Below are 13,547 nucleotides of genomic sequence, written 5' to 3'. Positions count from 1 at the left end.
ATTAAGGCTTTAATTGACCATATCCATGGCGATTTGTAAAAACTTTGCAATAAGGGAATGCCACTAGTTCTGCAGTAGTTGTAGGTTCAGGGCTCTTCAAAACAAACCTTGCTCAAGACTAGAAACAACATCATATGCTTATACATAAATCCAGGCTAAGATCCTGAAAACCTATGCTGTAGTACTGCCATTACCCTAAAGGAACGTACTTCCTTATGCACTATAGTCCATGGTTTTAAATTTCCTCAGGATCTCTGACAATTTGACTTCTGCATGTGCACAGAAACCCCTCGTTTTTTGCAGGGGTTAGCCGCTCAGCAGCTGGGTCCCGCCTGACCCTGGTCAAGATCCAGAATCTAGAAGTTCCTCTGCCCACATTCCCTGAAAGGCTGGATCTGGTAGGCAATCTCAGAGCATGCCTAACACACACTGGCAAGATTAGCTGATTTCTTCATACAAATAGGGTATCTGCTGCTGAGTCAGATCTTATTTTGAGGGACTAAGAACTTCTCTTGCTTATTATTTAGCCTGGTGTGAGGATGATTTGCAATGCAAAGTTCCTGATTTCATTCACCGCGTCACAGTGCAACTGCAATAGACTTGCAGCAGTATAAAATTCAGTGCCATTCACATCACGCTCCCCTCCGTTTTTTTGCTCAGCCCATTTTAGATATAATCATCTGTTACGTTTGGGTCTTCGATCACTTTCCAAATACAAAGGAAGAGGAGAAAGGGTTTGTTCAAAGCTACCTTTTCCTTCTTTTTATTTCCCTTTCTCTCTTTTTTGCCATTAGGAGTAACTTTTTGTATGTATTTTATCTCATTGTTTAGGGAATGAGCTAACGTTCACAGTGAGAGGATCCTTTGAAGAAACCCAGAGAGTTTCAGTGAGCTGTGACTCCTGCTCTCCTCTCCAAGACCCCACTTTCTTCCACTATGCCAAATACAAGCAACCTTCTCTGGAAGTTGCACTCACAAAGAAGAGGAGCCTTTCCACCTTTGTACGTGACCACAGAACATAGTAGAAAACACAGTCTTATGATCTGACCTTTACATTTGTATAGGCAGAAAGAGAAGAACATTTCTGTCCTAACTGAAAAGCATTCTGTGCTCCTTTCCAGTGTGCTTGCGTGTCATGCGGATCAAGGAGAAGCGTCCCGCTCACTCTTCCTCTGAAGTCACTCCCCTCGGAGCAGGAAGTAGTTGGCGAGGTAAGTGTGCTGGCCATGGTGAATCCTTTGCAAGCTTTTGAAATTGTTGCTGGTTCTCAAGAAGCAGAAACCAAAGGCCACCTCTCTTTATAGACAGCTGGTGTTTTCTAACCTATCTAAGGTTAGAATATCTAATATCTAAGCTGCTGCTCATACTCTTTCTACTGTCCATGTCCTTAGCCAGGCTGGAAGTCACTGTATGCATGGAGGGACAGGGGTGAGGCTGCAGCCCAGTGTATTGCCACAGGATGTAAAGCTGTGCCACTCTTGTGGAGTGCTCAGTCTCTTTGGCTTCCCCTTGTATCACACATTGTGTGGGAGACTTTAGTTTCAAGACCCATGTCTAATGCTGGGCCATTCCAGGGAAGCGAGGTGTAGCACTGCAGCTATCTGTTTTCGTGCTGAGTGGTATCTGTGTAAGATAGATACACCACAGTGGCACAGCAAAGAGAAGATGCAGACTATACGTGTGAATAGCAAAGTCTTAATTTATTAAATCAATGCACATATCTGGGGGCTAATGAAACACTGATAAGAAAGTCTCTCTCTCAGTCTCAGTTGACTCGAGTTCAGAGCTTTGTAGAGGTAATGATGACCCAAAACAGCTATGTCTCACTCTGAGTGGGGGAAAAGAGCTATTTTAAACAAAATATCAGTATTCCTAATTTTACCTTTCTAATTTTCAGCACAGAAAATTTGATTTGCATTTCAAGGTGAAAAAATGGTGAGATATTCATCTTCCTCTGTGTTTTTCCCCTTGGTTCTTTGAATTTGGGTAATTGTCAGTCGAGTTCTTACTGCCTGCATCATGCGTGCTGGCTCATCCTTGTTTCAGACAAAAATAAAATGATCTCAGTACAGAGATTTTCAGCAGCTGTGAGTTTATGCCATGGGACTATACAGTGAGTTAAGAAAATGTTTTATAAAGAACACACCAATTTTATTTTGATTTTTTTCTGCAGTCAAAATTATGTGCTAAGGGCCACAGTAGACATTCTTTGGTACCTCTAAAACTAATTGCTAAATGCAGACTTTCAATAAAAGCAGCATTTCAAAAGTATTTGAAAGGAACCTTTCTGTTTCCTGAGGTCAGAGAAAAAAGCAAAAAAAAAAACCCAACAAAAAAACCCAACAAAAACAAGCAAAAAAACCCAAAGAAACACCCCCCCCCCAAAAAAAAAAAAAAAAAAAAGACCAAAGATGGAGGCCTGGCCACCCTAAGATATAAAAAAAATTGACATAATAAAAATATCTGCATTTATTTTTTAATGTCTACTCAAAGATGTAAATACAAATTAATCAAGTGGTTGCTTATTTTTTAACCAAGGAAGCACATTTTGTACTTTGACATATGGTTCAGGTCTTAATAAAATCTAGAATGGGAGTAAGTTGCATTATGTAGCAGATGCATCTTCTATCGTGCCATGTATTTTCAGTAAATACAGTATGAGATATACATACAGTTTACAGCTGTCATTTAAAAACATCTTTATCACCTAAGAAGTATTTTCACAGCAGCTTCCAAACTGCAACAGCTTTATAGTGCTTATAAATATCCATAAGCTCCTATACATATCCACACATGAAAAACAACCAAACACAGAATTCCACAACTTCAGTTCATGATTCACAGGTACCAATGGAAGTTTGCACAACTTTTAAAAGCCACCTTTAAAACACTGCCCTCTGCAGGTTTTTGCCTTTATGTCTGAAATGGAACAATTCTGTTAATTTAATTCAGGCATCTTCAACAAGGACTAAATAAAAGAAACCTTCTCAGTCCAAAGGAAGATGTACTGCTCTTCTCCAGGAACAAACTAAACCATTTCACCTCTTCCTGCTTTGCTTTATATACACCTGATGGTGAAGTTATGTCTATTTATGAAGCAGAAGCAATTAAAAAGCTTAAATTAGACTATAAGTGTGATGATCAGAGATCCCTTATCCTCTCTTCCAGCCAGGAAGACTTAGACATACGACTGGGGTTTGGCTTGTGTGCCCAGGAACAGGATTTCATTTGCAAGAGGAAGAAGGTGGTTGCAGCAGCTCTGAAGGATGTTCTTCAGCTGAAGGAGGACTTGCAGGATGATGAGGTATCTAAAACATAACTATTCTCTTCTTTCTCTACAGCTGAGTATCAAAATGCAACACTGGTAGTCAATTCCTATTTTCCTGGAAACAGTGTGAAGTTTCATGTGCAAGCTACAGCTGACTATTCGAGGGAATAAAAAAGTAGTAACAGGAAAGATTAACAAATACCTGTAAACCCTGTTGCTACAGGATCTGGCTTTGTATTGAGTAGCAGTCTACAAAATAATGAGAGAAGGGCTAGGTGCTCTCAGGACCAAAGCTTCTTTTAGTCCTCACAATCATGTTATGCAGATCTAAACCATTGATTCAGCCCTTCTTTCTCTTGATTCAGCCCTTCTTTGTCTCACAGTTCAAACTGGACTTTATTTTCTTCTGCCTATTGTGCCAGCATTTAAGCTCCCATTGTGCAAGCACAGCAAGCTGCCAATCTGACTTCATCATCTGCTGCAGCTAGAGCGTGTACTTGTTTGGCAAATGGGAACAATAACAGAGGGTCCAAGGCAGGGGAAAAAACAGACTTCTCTTTCTTAATTATACTCCCACAACTGTAGTGTGAAGCCTAAATTTGGATGAAGAGATAAGAGATAAGAAATTTTCCGCCTTTTGCCCTGAACTGAGCTTATCAGTTTTTCTGCATAGCTGGACCTTCCCTTTAAATGCCAGCGCTAAACCATGGGCCATTTCCTTCCCCTCAGAAGATGTACCCATATTTCCCTGCAGAGCAATCTCCATAGAGTTTCCTGATGATTTGCATAACAGGTGAATTCACCCCAAAGCATGGTAGCTATCTTTACTGTTAATGGAGCAAATTCATATGTACAGATTAATCCTTCTAAGGATTAATCCTTAATTAATCCTAGGAGACTCTAGATTACTGTATCATCACAGAAAGAAGTAATTGCAGAGCTCACTTGCATATCTATGTTCATACATGGTAGGTGGAATGAGTATGGTTTTGCATTCCCTGCAGCGACTGTGAAAACAGATGGTGTCACCAGCCTCTGGTCTCAAGAGATCTGAACTGGTCTGTGCTCTTAGATCTATCAGTCATGATACATCTAGTATGGCATGTGAAAAAGCTATACAATAATAGAAATTAGCTTTATCAAACTTCAGTAACAGAGAGATTCTTACTACTCACATGGAAATGTTGAGACAGCACCCTGCATTTGCTGGTCTATTGCACCTGACAAAAATCTGGATCAGATGGCAGAAGGTACTACTCCCTCTATTTTATTTTTCTTTTGCTGGTCTATGTTACTGGTTTTTCGATAGAGCCCTGAAAATGTCATGTTTGAGATGATGGAGGAAATATGAAATATTTCTTACTCCTTCTATGCTGCAGAATTAATTCATTTTTTTCTTCTCCTTGCTGACTGGTGGCATACAGCATCTTTATTACTTTATCAGTGCTGGAGCTTCCTCTTTCCTTACCAGAGGTCTCTCTCCCTTCTCAGACCATGTCAATAAATGCAAGCATTTTGGGATTGAACAGGTACCTGTGGTGGCAATCATGACAACGGGTGGTGGAACCAGAGCTCTGACAGCCATGTATGCTCACCTTCTCAGTGTGCAGGAACTGAACATCTTGGACTGTGTCTCATACATCACTGGTTTATCCGGCACAACATGGTAAGACCAAGACAAGCAAAGTCTTCACAGGAATTTTTCTATGTGTGACAAGCAGTGATCTGAATAGATGTATCATCCTTACTATCAAAGAAGGTCTTTCTTTTTCTGCTGCAGCTTTTTCTTGTTTCCTTCAGAGAGTATTTGCCCGCACATATAATTAATTTAGTCCTGTTTAAATAATGTGGATTGTGACACACACACATGCTTCTTAATGTAAATCAAGGTATGATAGTCAAACCTCCATAACTTTCCAAAGCTCTGCTTCAGAACTCACGTTTGTGGCTTTTTTTGTTTGTTTTGTTGTTTCATTTTGATTTTTAGGACCATGTCAAACTTGTATGAAGACCCTGACTGGTCCCAAAAGGATCTCAAGGAAACACTGAATGACGTCCGAAAGCATGTGCTCAAAAATAAGTTCCTTGCTTGTTTTGCCCCCGATCGTCTGAAATACTATTTGAAAGAGTTGTGCCAGAGACGAAAGGAAGGACATCGGATATGTTTCACAGACCTGTGGGGACTCATCATTGAAACCATGTTACATGAAAAGGTACAATAGCAGCACCTTTCTCTTCAGATTTGAATATACAGTGAATATAGCAGTGAGGACAGACAGTAGATTGGAAGGGGCATGAGGAGTTTGTCTTGTCCAACAGCTCTTCTCAAGCAGGGCTAGGGCCAGCTGCCCTGAACCACGGGCTTCTGAATATCTCTGCAGGTGAAGACTCCACAACTTCCCTGAGCAACATATGCAGTATTTGACCACTCTTACAGAAAACGAGTTCTTTTGCTTGTTTGCTTGTTTTTCAGATAGACACCAAAAGCATGTGCCTTGACAGTATAATTCTTTGGTTGTTGGCTGTATTATGCAGATCTTAACATCACATCTCACACAGAAAAGGTGGGAGAAATAACAGGAAATTTATAGTATAAACAACTTTAAATTAATTCACATGTAAATATTTCAGTGAAAATCCTGTTGTTCTTAAAAAGCAGTGTGACAAAGCAAAAAAAAAAATAAATCACAAGCCCCAAACCAGTGTATCTGAGCTGTTAATGGATTAGCTCACCCTGTAAAAGCTTCCACCAAAAGGCAACGTTGTGGCTCTATTTGAGTATTTGTGAATATTTCCTCCCTAATAGGTTATTTATACTTAAGAGAAAACACTTCCCATGTAATTTGATTAACCCTACATGCATATAAATTTCTGCAGTCTTACCACAGCACAGTGGTAGAGACTCCCTGTCCTGCCTCTTCCACATCACCCAGGTGTGCAAGATGCTCTGCAGCAGAAGCAGTAAGGGTCAAGGCTCACAGAACATTAACTCTGTCTGAGCTCTGGCTTCATTAAAGGTCTGGGGAAAATACTATTTTCTGGGCAGTTGGGGAGGGAGTTACTCTTTCTGAATGAAATATTTCCCAAGAAGAGTGCTTTTCAGATATTTCCAGATATTTTTATGAAATAAATAATGTCAATAACAACATTTCCTTCCTACCATAGAAATGCTAGTATTTATGGGGGGGGTTTTAGCAAACGAACTCATCTTAGGACTTCTTGTGTGCTGAAGTGCTGGGGCAGGGGAGGGTCGGAGATAGGGATGACAGCACCTTACTGAACTAAACCAGTAGGGAACATCCTAATTGGAGTCTGGTACACCCTGTGTTATCAGAGCCCAGGCTTAAGTGAAGTGGGAGGCTCTTTGCATCATCTAACTGTCCTGAGCTACTGTCCTTCTTCGAAACAGGAGGACTCCCATAAGCTCACAGATCAGCAGCAGGCACTAAATCAGGGTCAGAACCCCCTGCCCATCTACCTCTCTCTCAATGTGAAGGATAAAATCAGCGACCAGGATTTTAGAGGTAATAATACTCCAGAATTGTATTTAACATTAATCCAAACAGGGTTCAATTTAGGATTAGATAAAGAAATTAATTCAATGCACAAGTACTCTAAAGGGTTAATCCAATATAGAAATTTAAGAGTTAAAATTTTTGAAGGCCTTAGTGTATTCAGCTGTATTCAAGATCAAAAGCAGGATGATTCAGGACATTATTATAAAATTACCTGCTATGCATTTTTGTAGAAAGTTTCAGAAATCTAAATTTTGTAAAGAAATTTACATGTAAGAGGACAATTCACTGTTTAACGTACAGTGAGTAAATGTCTGCTTGCAAAGCGTGCTAGGTAAGAAACAGTCTCCCTTAACCTGGCCAACATCGTATGTTTTATTCAACTAATTTGTGCCTCTGCTGCTGTAATCAGTCTGTGCTTTTTCTTACAGAATGGGTGGAATTCACCCCTTATGAGGTAGGATTCCCAAAATATGGCACCTTCATTCGTGCTGAAGATTTTGGGAGTGAATTCTTCATGGGTCGCCTGATGAAGAAAATGCCAGAATCCAGAATCTGCTTTTTGGAAGGTAATTTGTTGCTGCAGGGAAATGTAATATATATGACCTGCTCCTGCACAAAGCCCTCTTCTGAAATGAAGCAGTTAGTACACTTCTTTATATGCTAGGAGCAGTACATAGTAAAATATTGGAACTGGTAACAGGTCACTATCTGCAGGAATTTTTATTTTCTCTGCAATTTTATTCAGCTGAACAGATTTATTTGATTATGTATGTTGTTATGCTTACTGGCATGAGGCTTTCTCAACACAAATATGTCTTTTTCAGTAACCAAAGTTGTGTAACACTGTTCCTAAGTTAAATCACAGTCTCTTCTTCCATCTAAATCCCCAAAATACAGCCTTTTATCTACAAAGTACCTGCCACACCTAAACCTGATTAATTCTTAAGGATAACACTTCCATTTCAGAGTGCAAATAGGTCATAATATTTACCTTTTTTCTCTCTTGCACAAGAACAGTAAAAGCAGTAAGGACATCTTTTTTCCCTTTGCAAAAACAATCTCTTGCCTCATTGTTCTTCCTACTTCCACCAGTTGCATAAAGGAAGTTTCAGGGAGGGTGGGTTGAGAAGTTAAGACTTTTTGCGTGTGTGGAGATTTCACTACAGCTAGTGGTGAAGTGTAAGGAAGCAAATCAGAATCTCTCTGTCCCTGGGTTTATATACATTTATATATTAAAATAGGGACCCTGGTCATCCCTTCTGTGGTCAGAAATGCCAGCAGGTCACCAGCCCCCTTCTAACACTTCCCACCTTGGCATTTTCTTCCTCCCTTCTCTAGAGCAATGCTGGGACATTTCTGCCCCTGTTCCCTGCCAATGACCAACAGTCCCCTTATTCAGGCAGTGTTACTCCAGTGACACAGTTACTCGAAAGGCTTTCAGTAAATTCCTTTGCACCCCAGCCTCCAAACACAGTGGGGACTGTCTACACAGGTCCTGCAGCTCTTTCCTGCATTGCCAAACCTGTCCCTCTGACTGCAGGCTGGCATTGCTGGGTAAGACCATCGCCAGGCTGCTCAGGTGCAGTCTCTTCTGTCTGCTACTCTGTTCTCCCAAGGAGTTCAAAGTTTAGTTCTGCAGTTTGGGAGATTCAGGAAGGCACTGTGGCACAGTTGGCACATCTGACCATACCAAGTAGTAGTGCTGTATCAGCGTGAAAGGTTGATACAGTCAGGACTGCCACCAACTTTGCTACACCTGTTGGTAAAGGAACTTGAAAATACAACCCAGAAGACAAATCAAAGACTCTCACATTTCCACTTTCTGTATTCAAAACTAGTAAGTCAGCTTCCTCATTTTAAGCGATATTAGTGTATCAGTCTTGAATGTTTTGTGGTTGACAGTCCTGCATGATAACTGCATATCTGTAACAAGATGATGCTAGAAATAAATAAAAGCTTTAGAATTACAAATGCTGTGAAATTGCAGAATAACAATCATTGGGGACAAGTAGAAAACAATAAGATGCACATGACAAAATGTTATTATTTGCCACATAACAAAAAAGATATACTGGAAACACTACCAGCCCTCTCAATATATGTCAATAAATAACATTCTTAATATATATTATGGATTCACATACCAATTTATGAAGACAGTCCCTTTAGTTTTGCACTAAGATAATGTAATGAAGTTTGTTAGACAATGCAGAAGGTACTGGAGGTCATTGTGAATGAAAACACTTCCAGGTCTTTACCGGTTTTCTTTCTGTTGAATAATATCCTCTGCCACAGGGATCTGGAGCAGCGTATTTTCCTTGAATCTTATGGATGCCTGGTATATATCTGTTCATTCAGAAGACTTCTGGCACAAATGGACCCGAGACAAAATTACTGACATAGGTGGGTTATTCTTATGCCATTATGTCATTTTATTCTCTCTTTTCTAAATTTCATCCCTTCCATCCCCCTCTGTGCTGATTTTCTCTCACTGATTTTTTTCAAAGCCATTTTGGGTTTCCTTCCTCAGAGATTTCTGTAATTGACATGGAAACCAGGAGGAAATTCATTCCATGTATTTCAGTATGGCAGTCGTTTCAGTTCTGTGAGTAAATAATCTATGAGACCTGCCACAAGAGAAAAAAAGAACAGCCCTCATAAGAGCCTGTTTTCAGAGCACAAACGTAAAACTGGAGAAAGATTTCCTGGTAGAGTAGGAGAGGCTGGAAGTCTTCTGTGGCGACTCACAGTTTCCAGTTCTTCTCTTGGAAGTTTGAGTATGGCATAAGGAGTCACAGAAACAAGGGTAAACACCATCTTTGTGTCTCAGTGCAGGATATAGTAGTGGATAAAATCAAAGACAAGCAAATAAGTTTATAGTAGGTGAGACAGACTCTCACAGTACAAACAAGGCCTTTACCACTGTGGAGTGAGGAGAAGAAACAGATTTTCTATGCTTAGCTGAAAAAATGTGAGACTTCTGGAGTTCCTGGAAACAAAGAAATAAGTACAAGTTTTGTCAAACGTTAATACAAATGATGATTGCATAGATGACATGAACACGTCATATGTATGAAACCACATACAAGAACTGTTATTCTTTCTCCTGAAGATGATGAAACCCTATTCCCTAGAAGACCAAACGAGCTGGATACTCGAGTGGTTTGTCCCACTGACAGCTTTTCCGACGTTTTCCGAGATGTCGTCATGTTACGTCCAGCAGCTTCAGAAATCCCAAACTTCCTGAAGGGCCTCCAGATGAACAACAACTACCTAGAGAGCGAGTTTTCCAAATGGAAGGGTATGGTAATAGAACCCTGCTCTTAGTTCTATTTTAAACTGTCCTTGTGAAAGAGAAACAATGCTTAAGAGGTTATCAAGCCAACCACCTTTTTGCTGTGCTCCCATCTGATAGTATTTGAAACTGCCACTGAAAGCTAAAATTAGGTAGTAGGAGAGGCTTCAAAAATAAGTTCTTAATCATTTCATGAAGTCCAGTGGCTGATAGATGGGAAAGATCTTAATTAGCCAACCACCATATGTCTGCTGATGTGCCGGCCAGCCTGCATGCTTGCAGCATGGCACTGATGCCATCATATGGTGTCTCTTGCCCAGCCAATATTCAAGGGATGTGTGAAAGAGCCCTGTTTCATGTTACTTTTTTACTTGTATGATACAGCCTTTGTAATAGTATTCTGTATTACTCAGTTTGTGTTCAGTCTGGTACCAGATCTTCCAATTACCTTAGTAACTGTGTGACTGTTGCCATAGTGTGCAAGGCACCAAACTTCTTTAGTCCTTAGTGTGTTGGGACAGTGAAGTGCCTTTTTTTTTCTTTCCCCATATTAAACTCGAAAGCACAACCAACCAACAAAACACCCCCAAAAGCACCCCAACCCAACCAAAAAAAACACCACCACAGAAAAAAGAGACCTGATCAGAGTCACATGCAAAAACAGGGGATGGAATGAAATCTGTTCTCCTGAGTCCTAAGTTAATCCCTCTTAATTAGAAGAAAGCCAAAGAAATCGAAGAGTAAATAGTGAAAAGAGGAAGATAGATGAGGAACTGAGAAATGACTGAACTGCAGCTATCAGCTATATAGGTAGGTCTAAGCCCTGAGAAAAGCTGAATTCTCTTTCTGTTACCAACTGACTTTTCTCAGCACCTCTCTTGCATTGAGCACTTCATCTAGACACATAAATAAATTAGAAATGCTTCTTTTCTAGACTGTGAGCTCGACTCTCAGCCCAACCACCTGACAGCAGCAACAGACTACCTCATCCTGATTGATACTGCATTTGCCTTTGCTACCAGTTACCCACCCCTCATGAGACCGGAAAGGAAAGTGGATGTCATTTTGCATTTCAACTACAGTTCAGGTTCCCAGACAGGGGTGAGCACTCTGCCTTCTTCTTGAACTGATTTCTCTGCTTCATCACTGAGTTCCCAGAATGGCTGATCTTCTACTCACAGAAACTTTTTTCCCCAGTGTCTGAGAAGTGTAAATAAGTGAACAGTTTACCGGGGTCACATATCTTTATGGAACAGTTCAAATGTTATCAGGAAGCAAGAATTCAGCAAACTGAACATGCCCATTTTTATGTCTAAATGGGTTTTAGCTGATTTGAAGGCAGTCAGATGTAGAATGAATGAAGCTAAATGCATTAAAAATTGACTAAGAACTTCTCAATGCAATCATACATATTCTCATGCACGGGAAAATGTACATTCAGGACAATAGAACTGTAATAATACAAGCGTTTCAATAGAACTGTTTATCTGCAGAAGACCAGATATGCAAATAAATGCAGGCACAGTTTGTATGTAGGAATTTTAAATTCCTTAGGAATAAAAAGCTACCTAAAGGCAGCATTTTTAATATCCAGATGTGGGATGTAGATTTTCAAAGGCAGGCATGTGGACCCAGATCCACCCCACCTAACTCTGGCCTTCCAGGTCATGGCACCATATTAAGTCTACACCCAACATGGGTATGTACCATAACCGGTCAGAACATGGCCCTTACCCCACAAACATTCCCAGTGAAATTCAGTTTCAGTCAAATTCAAGAGTAATTCCTGTATGTTCTGATGACCTGTTTTGTTTTCATATTGTGACAACCAGCCCCTGAAAGAAGCCTCTAAATACTTTGCAAAGCAGGGAATTCCTTTCCCTACAAAGGTGCCAGATGACCAGGAAACCCCACATGTGAAAGAATGCTACATTGTTGGTGACAATGAGAGCCCAGAAACACCTATTGTGATATTCTTCCCACTAGTAAATGACACCTTCAGGGAGTACAAAGCACCTGGTAAGTTTACAGTTATCCATTACATTGAGGCAGCAGCTGCCTTCGTTTTATTGTGCAGTGTATGTTCATTGGCTCATGCTGTAAACACAGACTCAGACTCTCTTTGCTTAGACTTGAACTGTTTAAAGAAGCTTAAAATGTGCAGTTTTCCCTGGACAGTACAGCAGCAACTGGGATCAGCTTCTGCCTCCCTTCAGATTATTTCTTCTTGTATTTTCATGGGTAGATTGTAAAGTTTACTGATTAAAAGTATATTCTGTGTATCTGCAGTGGCAGAAATTTGCAGGGTTATTTCCTTCCATGCTTGTCATCCTTTCCCATTAGAGAAAGCTTCAGGGAATCTAAGGATTTCATTATTTAAATTAATTTCCAGGCTGACAGTTAGGCAGATAACCTTGAAAACAAAAGTGTGAACTAGCAAAGTGATGAAAATACAACACTGAGCCATACTGAAGTGATGAAAATACAACACTGAGCCATGCTGACAGCTTCTGTTCACTTCAGGGAGTCCTACTTTGAAATTTAAAAAGAGTTTCAATAGCAATTCAAAATAGATGAATTCTGAGTCGGGGTACCATATCCCACAACACCGCATTACCTCTGTGGTGCAAAAGGTTTCAGTTACTCCTTCTGCAAATGATAAAATTCCTAGCTCATGCTACAAGAACACTTATTTTGCAATCAGTTCAAAGCTCTCCAGTATACTGAAACCCGAAAGTTCTAGGCTGGTATATGGTACATTAAATTTAATAACAAAACAAACACAGAAACTATTGTCTCAGTTGTATTAATCATTTTACTTGTAGGGCGCGTGTTGAAGCAAGTCATAAAAAATCACGCAGTACTTTCGCTTTGTAGATATTATGGATTGAATTCATTGCACATTTGAGGTATATGACTGGGGTTTTGAACAGGATTCATGTAGTTCAATGGTATTTACACAGGTGGAGGTATCTGTGACTGTGGAGGCTGATTGTTCACTATGGTGACATCCTCTTGCCAATGTAAAGTTTTCACCAGAGGCTGATAGAAAAATTCTCTTGTATCTGATGCTCTCTCATCTGCAATGAGGAGTGATTGAGCATTATATTTCCTGCTTTTCTACACCTGATAGTATTAGCTATCATTTCTAGGTTGTTACTGCTCTCTTTCCTCATACCAGTTGTTAGAAAACTGAGGGGTCTGGGGAAATGATGGGGAAGGAAAAATCCCTTGTGTCCAGCTCTGCTGGTTTTGGCTGGGATAGAGTAAATTTTCTTCCTAGTATGTGGGACAGTGCTGTGTTTTGGATTTAGTCTCAGAACAATGTTGATAACACACTGATGGTTTTAGTTGTTGCTACATAGTATTTATACTAAATCAAGGACTTTTCAGATTCTTATGCCCTGCCATCAAAGCTGGGAGGGGACAAAGGCAAGACAACTGATTCAAACTGGCCAAAAGAATA

The 13,547-nt window shown here is 40.1% G+C and overlaps 1 pseudogene; it reads left to right on the top strand.

Moving 5' to 3' along the window:
* The window catches only part of LOC136016976 (cytosolic phospholipase A2 epsilon-like), a 38,485-nt pseudogene that overhangs the window by 23,295 nt on the left and 1,643 nt on the right, over nucleotides 1-13,547 (top strand).

This window comes from Lathamus discolor, chromosome 6, assembly GCF_037157495.1.
Source record: "Lathamus discolor isolate bLatDis1 chromosome 6, bLatDis1.hap1, whole genome shotgun sequence".
NCBI lineage: Eukaryota > Metazoa > Chordata > Aves > Psittaciformes > Psittacidae > Lathamus > Lathamus discolor.
This window is presented reverse-complemented; position numbering and strand designations above follow the sequence as displayed.